This window comes from Eschrichtius robustus, chromosome 2 (genome assembly GCF_028021215.1).
Source record: "Eschrichtius robustus isolate mEscRob2 chromosome 2, mEscRob2.pri, whole genome shotgun sequence".
Taxonomy (NCBI): domain Eukaryota; kingdom Metazoa; phylum Chordata; class Mammalia; order Artiodactyla; family Eschrichtiidae; genus Eschrichtius; species Eschrichtius robustus.
The window spans coordinates 37127330-37139824 of record NC_090825.1 but is presented as its reverse complement, the minus strand read 5'-3'; the positions used below and the strand labels follow the sequence as shown (position 1 = coordinate 37139824).

General features: G+C 34.6%; 1 protein-coding gene across 5 annotated transcripts in view; it reads right to left on the bottom strand.

Moving 5' to 3' along the window:
- Window positions 1-12495, bottom strand: part of MRPS30 (mitochondrial ribosomal protein S30) — a 113234-nt gene that overhangs the window by 28770 nt on the left and 71969 nt on the right. Inside the window, exon 10 of one of the 5 annotated variants that reach the window (XM_068535321.1) lies at window positions 3195-3211. The exons of 3 other annotated variants lie outside the window; for them this stretch is intronic. The gene's annotated coding sequence lies outside the window, so the exon portion shown is untranslated. Of the gene's footprint in view, window positions 1-3194; window positions 3212-9451; window positions 9467-12495 lie in introns of those variants that run through there. One more of the 5 variants, XM_068535322.1, reaches the window with a different exon arrangement.

The window sequence follows — 12495 nt, the reverse complement described above, 5'->3', positions numbered from 1 at the left end:
ATATTGAAGAATCCTTACATCCCTGGGATAAATCCCACTTGATCGTGGTGTATCATTCTTTTAATGTGTTGCTGGATTCTGTTTGCCAGTATTTTGTTGAGGATTTTTGCATCTATATTCATCAGTGATATCGGTCTGTAATTTTCTTTCTTTGTAGTGTCTTTGTCTGGTTTTGGTATCAGGGTGATGGTGGCCTCATAGAATGAGTTTGGGAGTGTTCCTTCCTCTGCAATTTTTTGGAAGAGTTTGAGAAGGATAGGTGTTAGCTCTTCTCTAAATGTTTGATAGAATTCACCTGTGAAGCCATCTGGTCCTGGACTTTTGTTTGTTGGAAGATTTTTAATCACAGTTTCAATTTCATTGCTTGTAATTGGTCTGTTCATATTTTCTGTTTCTTCCTGGTTCAGTCTTGGAAGGTTATACCTTTCTAAGAATTTGTCCATTTCTTCCAGGTTGTCCATTTTATTGGCATAAAGTTGCTTGTAGTAGTCTCTTAGGATGCTTTGTATGTCTGCAGTGTCTGTTGTAACTTCTCCTTTTTCATTTCTGATTTTATTGATTTGAGTCCTCTCCCTCTTTTTCTTGATGAGTCTGGCTAATGGCTTATCGATTTTGTTTATCTTCTCAAAGCACCAACTTTTAGTTTTATTGATCTTTGCTATTGTTTTCTTTGTTTCTATTTCATTTATTTCTGCTCTGATATTTATGATTTCTTTCCTTCTGCTAACTTTGGGTTTTGTTTGTTCTTCTTTCTCTAGTTTCTTTAGGTGTAAGGTGAGATTGTTTACTTGAGATTTTTCTTGTTTCTTTAGGTAGGCTTGTATAGCTATAAACTTCCCTCTTAGAACTGCTTTTGCTGCATCCCATAGGTTTTGGGTTGTCGTGTTTTCATTGTCATTTGTCTCTAGGTATTTTTTGATTTCTTCTTTGATTTCTTCAGTGATCTCTTGGTTATTTAGTAATGTATTGTTTACCCTCCATGTGTTTGTCTTTTTTACGTTTTTTTCCCTGTAATTCATTTCTAATCTCATAGCATTGTGGTCAGAAAAGATGCTTGATATGATTTCAATTTTCTTAAATTTACTGAGGCTTGATTTGTGACCCAAGATGTGATCTATCCTGGAGAATGTTCCGTGCGCACTTGAGAAGAACGTGTAATCTGCTGTTTTTGGATGGAATGTCCTATAAGTATCAATGAAATCTATCTGGTCTATTGTGTCATTTAAAGCTTCTGTTTCCTTATTTATTTTCATTTTGGATGATCTGTCCATTGGTGTAAGTGAGGTGTTAAAGTCCCCCACTATTATTGTGTTACTGTCAGTTTCCTCTTTTATGGCTGTTAGCAGTTGCCTTATGTATTGAGGTGCTCCTATGTTGGGTGCATATATATTTATAATTGTTATATCTTCTTCTTGGATTGATCCCTTGATCATTATGTAGTGTCCTTCTTTGTCTCTTGTAACATTCTTTACTTTAAAGTCTATTTTATCTGATATGAGTATAGCTACTCCAGCTTTCTTTTGATTTCCATTTGCATGGAATATCTTTTTCCATCCCCTCACTTTCAGTCTGTATGTGTCCCTAGGACTAAAGTGGGTCTCTTGTAGACAGCATATATATGGGTCTTGTTTTTGTATCCATTCAGCAAGCCTGTGTCTTTTGGTTGGAGCATTTAATCCATTCACGTTTAAGGTAATTATCGATATGTATGTTCCTATGACCATTTTCTTAATTGATTTGGGTTTGTTTTTGTAGGTCCTTTTCTTCTCTTGTGTTTCCCACTTAGAGAAGTTCCTTTAGCATTTGTTGTAGAGCTGGTTTGGTGGTGCTGAATTCTCTTAGCTTTTGCTTGTCTGTAAAGCTTTTGATTTCTCCATCGAATCTAAATGAGATCCTTGCCGGGTAGAGTAATCTTGGTTGTAGGTTCTTCCCTTTCATCACTTTAAGTATATCATGCCACTCCCTTCTGGCTTGTAGAGTTTCTGCTGAGAAATCAACTGTTAACCTTATGGGAGTTCGCTTGTATGTTATTTGTCGTTTTTCCCTTGCTGCTTTCAATAATTTTTCTTTGTCTTTAATTTTTGCCATTTTGATTACTATGTGTCTCGGCGTGTTTCTCCTTGGGTTTATCCTGTATGGAACTCTCTGCGCTTCCTGGACTTGGGTGGCTATTTCCTTTCCCATGTTAGGGAAGTTTTCGACTATAATCTCTTCAAATATTTTCTCTGGCCCTTTCTCTCTCTCTTCTCCTTCTGGGACCCCTAGAATGCGAATGTTGTTGCGTTTAATGTTGTCCCAGAGGTCTCTTAGGCTGTCTTCATTTCTTTTCATTCTTTTTTCTTTAGTCTGTTCCGCAACAGTGAATTCCACCATTCTGTCTTCCAGGTCACTTATCCGTTCTTCTGCCTCAGTTATTCTGCTATTGATTCCTTCTAGTGTAGTTTTCATTTCAGTTATTGTATTGGTCATCTCTGTTTGTTTGTTCTTTAATTCTTCTAGGTCTTTGTTAATCATTTCTTGCATCTTCTCAATCTTTGCCTCCATTCTTATTCCGAGGTCCTGGATCATCTTCACTATCATTATTCTGAATTCTTTTTCTGGAAGGTTGCCTATCTCCACTTCATTTAGTTGTTTTTCTGGGGTTTTTTCTTGTTCCTTCATCTGATATATAGCCCTCTGCCTTTTAATCTTGTCTATCTTTCTGTAACTGTGGGTTTTGGTCCACAGGCTGCAGGATTGTAGTTTTTCTTGCTTCTGCTGTCTGCCCTCTGGTGGTTGAGGCTATCTAAGAGGCTTGATGGGAGGCTCTGTTGGTGGGTAGAGCTGACTGTTGCTGTGCGGAACATTGTCTTAAAGAGCTTTCTTAGAACAAGAGTTTTTGTGAGAGGGTTTATACTGTTAGTCCAAGTTTTAGCCTCAAAGTACCTGGCAGGATTACTAGAGATCTTTACATCCATATTGGTTGTATGTGGGAAACTTTGGATCACATGTAAATTTACAAAGACCTTTGAGGTCTCTGAATGGAATAGGTAATAAGAAACTCTTCTGTCTCTGAAGTGTTTTGGGAATGTTTAAAATTTTAGGACTTTAGTAAATAAGACAACTTATATAAAGCTAAATTTGAACAAAGATGGAGATTAATTTATATTAGTGTATTTGCTGGCAAATTCTTTTAAGAAGTCCTTCCAACTCCCAAGACCTTCTCCTGCAGCTAAAAAGATTTAACATAAGATGGAAGAGTAAAGGAGGAAATATGCTTTAATGATATTTCTCAATCCATATTTCCATTAGCAGCCGAATAAGTAAATAAAAAACGAAATATCTTGCAGCAATGATAATGATCTACAACGACACACAATAGCATGGATGGACCTCACAAATATAATATTGAACAAACAAAAAGTCAAATACAATTTTCATGCTTTATCATTCCATTTCTATAAATTCAAAAATAGGTGAAAGTAATCTTTGGTGATAAAAGTCAGGATAGTAGTAGTTGTATTGTGTATGGGGTGAGGGGTGACCAAGGAGAGTAAGAGAGGGGCTCCTGGATTATTGGAAATGGTCTATTTCTTTACTGAAGCAGTTTTTATACTTGTATATACACTATAAGAAAATTCATTGAGCTTTACATTTATGACATAGGCCCTTTTATGTGTATTATACTTCAAAAATTTACTTAAAAAAAGAAAAATTATTTCTTTAGCTTGTTGAAGTTTCCAGATAGACACTACACAGTGAATCAGGCTTGTTCATATTTTTTGTACTAATAAAATAATACGTTATATATAATGGATATGTATGAGAAGTATATATTCTATATTAAGGGTACTGTAAAAGTTACCAATTTAGACCACAGTTATAATAGAAAAATCAAGCTCACTGGTACTTTTTCTTACTTGAGAATCATTCCTCAGTTACTCAGTTTAATGCAGAATTTTCCATTTCAAATAGATTTTGCAACTCCTGGAATGGCACAGCAAAACATGCTAAAGCAGCTAACAGCTGAGAGTCTGGACCAGACCTTGGGCAAGTGTTTTCACACTTCTAAATTTTGTTTAGTTTATTTGTAAAATGAGGATAATAATAGTACTTATTTAATATGATTTCCATGAGTAACAAATCAGATAATGTATATAAAGTCAACAAGCCATTCTAGGACATTCTGGACATTCTGGCACATTCTAGGAACCTTGAAGAAGTCAGCTATTATGAGCAGCACCGGCAATAGATTATACCAAAATGATTTGAATCAAGAGATTAAAAAGGTTTTTTACTTATAATCTTCCTCAAATCTTCATGAAAAGTGCCTGTATTTATCTCATTTTGTTCCAAATGTATGTCACATTTTAATTATGTTTTACCTCCAAATCTTATTTAACACCCTAAAAGTGGACTACTTCCTGCTAATCCAAGAAACCCCCAGGAAAACTACCTGATTTATTTCTAGTGTCTGCCTGGATCATACAGTAATGTTCCACCAGAGAAACAGCCATTGTTCTTTTCCCAGTCAGCTCAGTAACTGGGTGTCCTTTTCCGGTAGGCATGATCACCTCAGTGATTAAATTATTTTCATGACCACCCTGAGTTTCTCTCCTTCTTTCCTCCTTGATCCGTTCATCCTAGCTCAAGAGTTGTTTCTATTTCCTTACATTGCTTTTCTTTATCACAGTGGCCATTGAGAGTTTCCAGGTCTACCAGAGTAAACCCGTAAATGTTTAGCTCCTGGAGTTGGGGGGAGGGGAGCAACGGATGATGCCCTTATTTGTAGCATTTGCTTATTTTTGCAGTGTAATACTTCCACTATGGTCTGTTTGAAGCAACCTATATGATATTACTGAGCACAGAGTTGGGAAGAGATGCCCACAATCTGCTCTGGGCCGGTACCAGCCAGCTCTAGCACGCCACTGTATTCACTCAAATCTGAGCTCAGATATTAAATGCAAAAATTCATTTAGATCTGTCTTCCCTCATCCCTTCCTGCCTTCCCCTTTCTCCTTCTCTTTCCCTTTCTTCCTCCTCCTCCCTTCTCCTTCTCTCTCAATAGTTGGATCTTCTCCTCCTACAGAAGTCACCTTGAACTTGCTCAGACTATGTGAACGCCCTTTCTCAGTGCACTGGATGGAAGCTGCCTATGGGCCACCATACGGCAAAGTTCTTTGGTTTGCTTCTCAACATCCAGGTCTACATTTGCAGGTCAGATCATTGGGAACACGATGGGCAATTGTCTTCCTTTCATTCAGGATGTAAGCTCTTATAGTAGATTGGTCAATTCACAAGAATTTAAAATGTTTTATATGACTAACCCTCATTCGAGATTAATGAAATAAATAGAAGTATACAATCTAACCTTTAAAAAATGTTAAATTTCTGACAACATATGGTGGCAAAATTACCCAGAACAATTTGACTGTTTCCACAGAGACAAATGCAAGAATTTTGTTAGGAAACCTCTAGAAAACAAAGTTTGATTTTGCTTTTTCTTTTCCCAGAATCTAGGGCATTGTCAGAAAAATCTCAAATGTTTCTCCAGTGTAAAAAACCATTTATTCTGTTGTTTGACACTTGAAGAGTTATTTTCAAAGTGAGACAAATTCCCTTTGTGAATTATATATCAAAAAGTTAAAAATCTAAATGAAATTTCCTTGCGGTACTAACTGAATGAAGTATTTATCTTAACCACTATGGTGAAGGCAAATCTGTCTTTGCTTGTCTTCATTTTCTCAGATCTTCAAAAATATCAGTCTATAGTCTTTAGATCTGTTGCCAGCAAAACAGATTAGTCAGGACACTTCTATTTTTAAAATTAGGTCCCACACCAGCCTACATTCACCAGAATTGGTCCTAGCTTTTTGACATCATTCTCTGTAGAAATAAAACTACAGCTTTGCTGAGTGGTGCTTCAGAGCATACAAGTTTGCCTGTCAGCATGCTATACATCATATATAATTTGAAAGCTTTCCTAATTTTTAAATGGTTTTAAAACTTTTTTTAGAAAATGTCTTGCTTAGCCACAATATAAGATAAGAGACTGGAGACTGGTCATTGTATACGTACTACCATTGTTAAGGGGAAAAATATTCTCATAAAATAAATCAGCGTTAGGCTCCCAAGTGCAATGATTGTGCTGTCATCATCTTTGGTTGTCTACTTACTCTTAGGGAAGGACCTCAATCAACGTGTAAGGAAGTTAATCGAGTAGAAATTGTAATAACTGACATTTGTCTGGGATGTAGAATTCACATTTATTGTCATTTTCCACTAAAAGCAATTACCTAAGGTGAGTATTGTTAGCTTTACCATTTTGCATATTTGCTTGTTAAGAAGCTTCATCAGTGGATATGGGAGACAGTGAAATACATATTTTTAACCTGAGATTCTCTAGTTATTATCAGTTAATGGTTATCAAGCAAGGCCAGAACTAGCGTGAAGCAGGAAAAGTACCTAGAGTACAAAAGTTAAGGAGGCAATTACATTCAGGGTCTTGCAGCACAGGGCCCTGGTCCTGGCTCTGTAATTAAGTCACATTAGCAGAAAAATTCAAATGATATTGGTTATTATCTCCAACACCTGTCAGTACAGGTTGTAGCCACATGACAAATGTCCATCAATTACTGTTGATAATCCCAGGAGATGTGCTATAAGTGGTCAAGGATAAACTCACTGCTACAGGGACAGCTCTCAAAATTTCACCATGCTTTGTTGTAATGTGGGGAAGAAGGGTTCACTCAGTGTTTCTGAGCATTGTTACTTGTGTTTCAAGTCTTACTGAGGTTTAATGAAACCACTTTTATAGACATCATTCACAGCACTCCTGATAGCCTCTGGACTTGGACATGAAGTCAGTGCAATCAATCAGGACAGGAAACAAATACCAGGGACGGATCATCTGCTAATTAGAGTGATCCACCTTCTGATAATCCAGAAATTGATTTCTTAGTCATCTCTATTCGCTCTGTCATTTATGATAAGCTTTCCCTCTGTTTTATCCACCCATCCATCTATCCTTCCATTAACCTATGTATTCAACAAATATTTATTGAGAAAATTCTATGAGCCAGGCACAGTGCAATGGAGTCTCAGTGTTAGACAAGGATTTTATCACCTTCTTGGGACGCTATTAGACTTCCACACCCATCCCACCAATCATCCAGACCTGTCTGAGTCTTTGTATTCAATTTGGGATCCCTGCTTTAGTTCTACAAAAGTTAAAGAAAATGGTTATGTAAAAAATAATGATGATAGCAGTCCTGCAAGCTTCAATTATGTAGGATCACCTCTCAATAATCCCTGGGAAAATATATTACTTTTATTTTAAAGATTTCCAATCAGTTTAAGACTGGAGGATATGAAAAGGCCCAGTTAGCTGTATAGTGTCTATAGTGTCTAACTTCAACAAGCCAAAGAAAGACTTTTTCTTTTTTTTAAGTAAAATTTTTAAAGTATAATACACATTAAAGGGCATACAGCAGCAACTAACACAACTTTGTAAAGCAATTATACTCCAATAAAAATGTTAAAAGAGAAGGGGGGGGCATATGTCATAAGTGTTAAAGCTCAATGAGTTTTCACATAGTGCACACACTAGTGTGAAAACTGCCTAGATAAAGACACAGACCATTTCCAACAACTCAGGATCCCCTCTCACGCCCCCTTTGCTCACTCCCCACTTAGTGAAGGCTTCTCCCTAGATTTGAGCAAGAGGATCAATTATTTCCTTCCCTGCCCTTGAGTGGGAGATGTGACTAGAGTGTAGATTTTTTTCAAACTGGTTCTCACCAAATCCTGCTGAATCTCCAGCAACCTGACCATTTTAGATCCTTACTGAAGATGACTCATCCAGCAGGTTCCCAGACACTTTCTTTGAAATTTCAGCCTGTCAGTCTGACTCATAACACATTGTAACTTGGAGTTCAGTCAAAGCCTCCAACTTAACATCCTGTTACTCTAGCATAAAAAGAAAGTTTTGACTTTCTGTAGCCAGCCATCTTAATAAATTTTTTTTTTCTGTTCAAAAAGATTGTTGGTTGAATTTCGTGATATTCTTAGGTATTCAATTATATCATCTGAAAACAAAACTTTTTCTTACTACATTTATTCCACACTGGGTCTTTTTGCATTACCTAAAATTACCAAAAGAGTATTGAATAACCGCAGTGGCCATTAGAATGCTTGCTGTGTTCTTAATTTTAATAGAAAGTCTTTAATATTTCACCACATATATTTGCTGTTACTTCCTGAAACAAACTGTTAAGGGTATTTAAGACTTTGGCAGGCACTAATATAATAATTTTTTTTTCTTTTTTCCGTGAAGTAAATTAAATTTCCTAATACTGAACCAACTTTATGTAACTAGGATGTGGAAATTTCCTTTTTGGGTCTGCAACCACTTGTTTCCTTGCTTAAAACCGCTATGTTGTTCATCCCTCTTCTCAACATAACTCAAAACTGTTCCTTCAAAGATCTCTGAAATTCTCTGTGTTTTCAAATTCCTTTCTTAGCCCTCTTTTTCTTCCAACCTGTGGAATTCTTTGTGTGTCTGTACCACTGAGTAGATTGACTTCTTTAAAACAGGGACTGACACATATTTTTGCTATCTCCAGAAATTATCATAACACCTGGCATGTAACAGATGTTCAGTAAATACCACAATGACTTATAGGACACTGCTCTCTGAACTTGACAATATTAAATAAACATAAGATGTAACTACAATTATTTAGGTATATTTTATTATCACCCCACATCTTTTGTATATGGCTATCTAGTTTTCCCAACACGATTTACTGAAGTGATTATCCTTTCCTCATTGTCTGTTTTTGGTAACTTTGTAAAAGAGTAGTTGACCATATATGTGTAGTCTTACCTCTGGGCTTTCTATTCTCTTCCATTTAGTCTATGTGGCTGTTTTTATGCCAGTACCATACTGTTTTGATTACTGTAGCTTAGTAATATAGGTTGAAATCAGAAAATGTGATGTCTCCAGCTTTGTTCTTCTTGCTCAAGATTGCTTAGGCTATCTGAAGCATTTTGTGATTCCATACAAATTTTAGGATTGTTTTTTCTATTTCTGTGAAAAACGCCATTGGAGTTTTGACAGGGATTACCTTGAATCTATATAGAGGTTTGAGTAGTATGGAGATTTAAAAAATGTTAATTATTTTAATTAATGTAGATTGGATATTTTTCCATATACCTGTACCTTCTTCAATTTCTTTCATCAATATTTTACAGTTTTCAGTAACAGATCTTTCTTCTCCTTGGTTAAATTTATTCCTAAGTATTTTACTCTTTTTGATGCTATTGTAGAGGAGATTGTTTTTGTACTGTCTTTTTTGGATAGTTTACTGTCAGTGTGTAGAAACACAACATGTTGACTTTGTGTCCTGAAGCTTTACTGAATTTATTAGTTCTAACAATTTTTTTCTGGAGTCTTCAGGATTTTCTATATACAAGATTGTGTCACCTGTAAACAGAGACAAAGAAAAGGCCAGAACCAGATGGCTTCACTGATGAATTCTAGCAAACATTTAAAGAATTCATACAAATTCTTTTCAAACTCTTCTAAAACATAGAAGAAGAGGGAACACTCCCAAACTCATTTTATAAGGCCAGCACATAGACAAGGATGCTACAAGGAAAGCAAATACAGGCCAGTATTCCTGATGAACATAGATGTAAAAATCCTCAACAAAATACTAGCAAACTGAACTCAACAGCACATTAAAAGGATCATATACTATGATCAAGTGAGACATTTCTGGGATGCAAAGATGATTCAACATTTGCAAATCAATAAATATGATATATAATATTAACAGAATAAAGGATAAAATCATATGATCATGTCAGTAGAGAAGAAGCAATTAAAAATTCAATATCCTTTCATGATAAGAAATCTCAACAAATTAGGTGTAGAAGGAGTGTACCTGAACATAATAAAGGCCATATATGACAAGCTCACAGTTAACATATACTCAATGGTGAAAAGCTGAAAGCTTCTCCTTTAAGATAAGGAACAAGACAGTGATGCTCACTCTCACCATATTTATTCAACACAGTACTGGAAGTCTTAGCCAGAGCAAATAGGCCAAAAAAAAAAAAAAATCGGTATCCATGTTAGAAAGGAAGAAGTAGAATTAAGTCTACATATTTCTGATAAAACTATTCCTTGCCTCTTTTGATTAGTATTTATATAGAACAACAACATTTTTTAAAGTTTTTAATCCAATTTGACAGTCTTGGTCTTTTAATAGGATGATTAATTTATTATACTTCTGATTACTAATATATTTGGATTTATTTCTACATCTTTTTCTGAATTTTTAAATTTACTATGCTTTTGTTAGTATCTTGTGGTTTTTTTTCTTCTTTTATCTTCTATTGACTTGATAGAAATTTCCTTCCTTGTTGGGAAATTAAACATTCTATTTCTATTGTTGCAGTAATTCTATTTCCTTTAAAACTTTTACATACATATTTAACTTTATTTCTTCCTAATAAAATCTAAAGTAAATCAATACCACTATTTTCTTTCAAATATATGTAACAAAGTATATTCCTTTGGGACTCCTCTTTAGTCATTTAAATTACTATTTGGTATTTAAGTTCCACCTTGTTTTTAAACCCTCCAAAAGTAGTTATTGTTAGTCATCTTAGTATTTCGGTATTTTTAAATTTGTTAAGTCAATTGGTCTGGTCACTATTTTTTCTTGCTTTACAAACTTTTCTTATGAATTAAATTTTTTTCTTGCTGAAGTATATCCTCTAGTATGTCTTTCAGTGAGGGTCTATGGACACCATTTTAATTTTGTTTTTATGTTTATGAATGTCTATGTCTCCCCAGCAATTTGAAAATATTTCATTGTATTCACACATCTATTTTTCCTAATGAGAAATATTATAGCAATTGAATTATGTCTCTTTATAAATAATCTGTCATTTCTCTCCAGTTTCTTCACATCTTTTTTTTATCTTTGATACCTTATAGTTTCAGAGCACAGTGTCTGGTTATAGGGACTTGAGATGTTTTCTTCCAATCTGAAAATTTACATTTCTCTTCAACCTGGAACATTTTGCATCAATATTAGAATAGTGTCTCTTTTCAATTCTCTCTTGTCTGAGTTTGAATTTGATGAATGATGGATAATACAGTATAATTCCTTTCTTCTGAGTGATTTCATTAAATCTGGCTTGTATTTGACTAGTATTTTCTGCAGGTATGTATTGTTTAACCCACATGAGGTTTTTATTTCCTTATGTGTACGTATGTATAGTCTCTAGAATTTTTGTCTTTTACTTTTTTGTACACTTCTCTTTTTTAGAATTCAAAGTTGTCAGTCCTGTGGGCCTGAATGATCAATGCTCACTGACATTTAAACACCAACCATCTCTTAAGAATACATGCTTCAAATATCCCCATGGGCTGAAACAGTTTGTCTACAACTCATTTTTTCAGCTATAAGCACCCTCAACATTTCTGCCACTTGGTAACTTTGAGTTTAACTTTTTTAATGCTCTGATATTTTATTCACCTTTTCTATGTGTTTTGTGGGTGGAGGAAGGGGGACATATCTCAATGTCTTTGTCAGCTAAATTTAACAAAATTTTACCCACATAGGCTTTAAGATATTTTTCTTTCTCTATCAATCATCCATATTTTTTCATAAGAATGTATCTTTATCTATCTATCATCTATCTATCTATCTATCTATCTATCTATCTATCTATCTATCTATCTATCTATCTATCTATCTATCTATCTATAGTTACCTGATTCCTATTCTGAGTATAGGGGTATAATATATGGCCTAGGAACCATTTTTCTCTAGGAAAACATAAAGCAGATGAAATTTTATATCCTGAGCTTAAATAATAAGTTAACCTAAACATGTTAGTACAAAATTCTATGAGGGCAGTGTCCACTGATAATCAAAACTTTAAGTTGAGTATGATTATTTTGCCATTTCTCTTTATCCAATGTCTTATTTAGCTGGGTCTTTTACTATATAAAATTGATGTTTACTTTATAGAAGTATTCATTTTGTTAGGGTCATCATTTTGATGGACAAAGAAATAGTATTAATAGAGACCAAGATCAGATGGATTATTCCATTAAGCAAACAAACCATGAGAATGAGTTAATTATATGGTTAAAACAATACTGGCATTCTAAGTTGGTGAATATCCTAACTTATTTAGTGCAATTTATGTAAAGAATTAACTATAATTACATTTGGTAAACCTTGAAGCTTAGGAAACAGTCCTAAATATTTTTATTCAAATAATTGTTCAGCACCATGAGTATATCTGTCAATTACTTGTTAATTGACTGAAATAGGACTATGTAACTACACCATCTGTCACCAACACTCATTCCAAATACCAGTTGATCCCTTAGTGTTAAATGGAAATTGACCTGTTCATTCAACTAGCAAATTTTATGTACTTGATTCAATTATGCCACTTTGCCACTCCTTTATAATCACCACACAT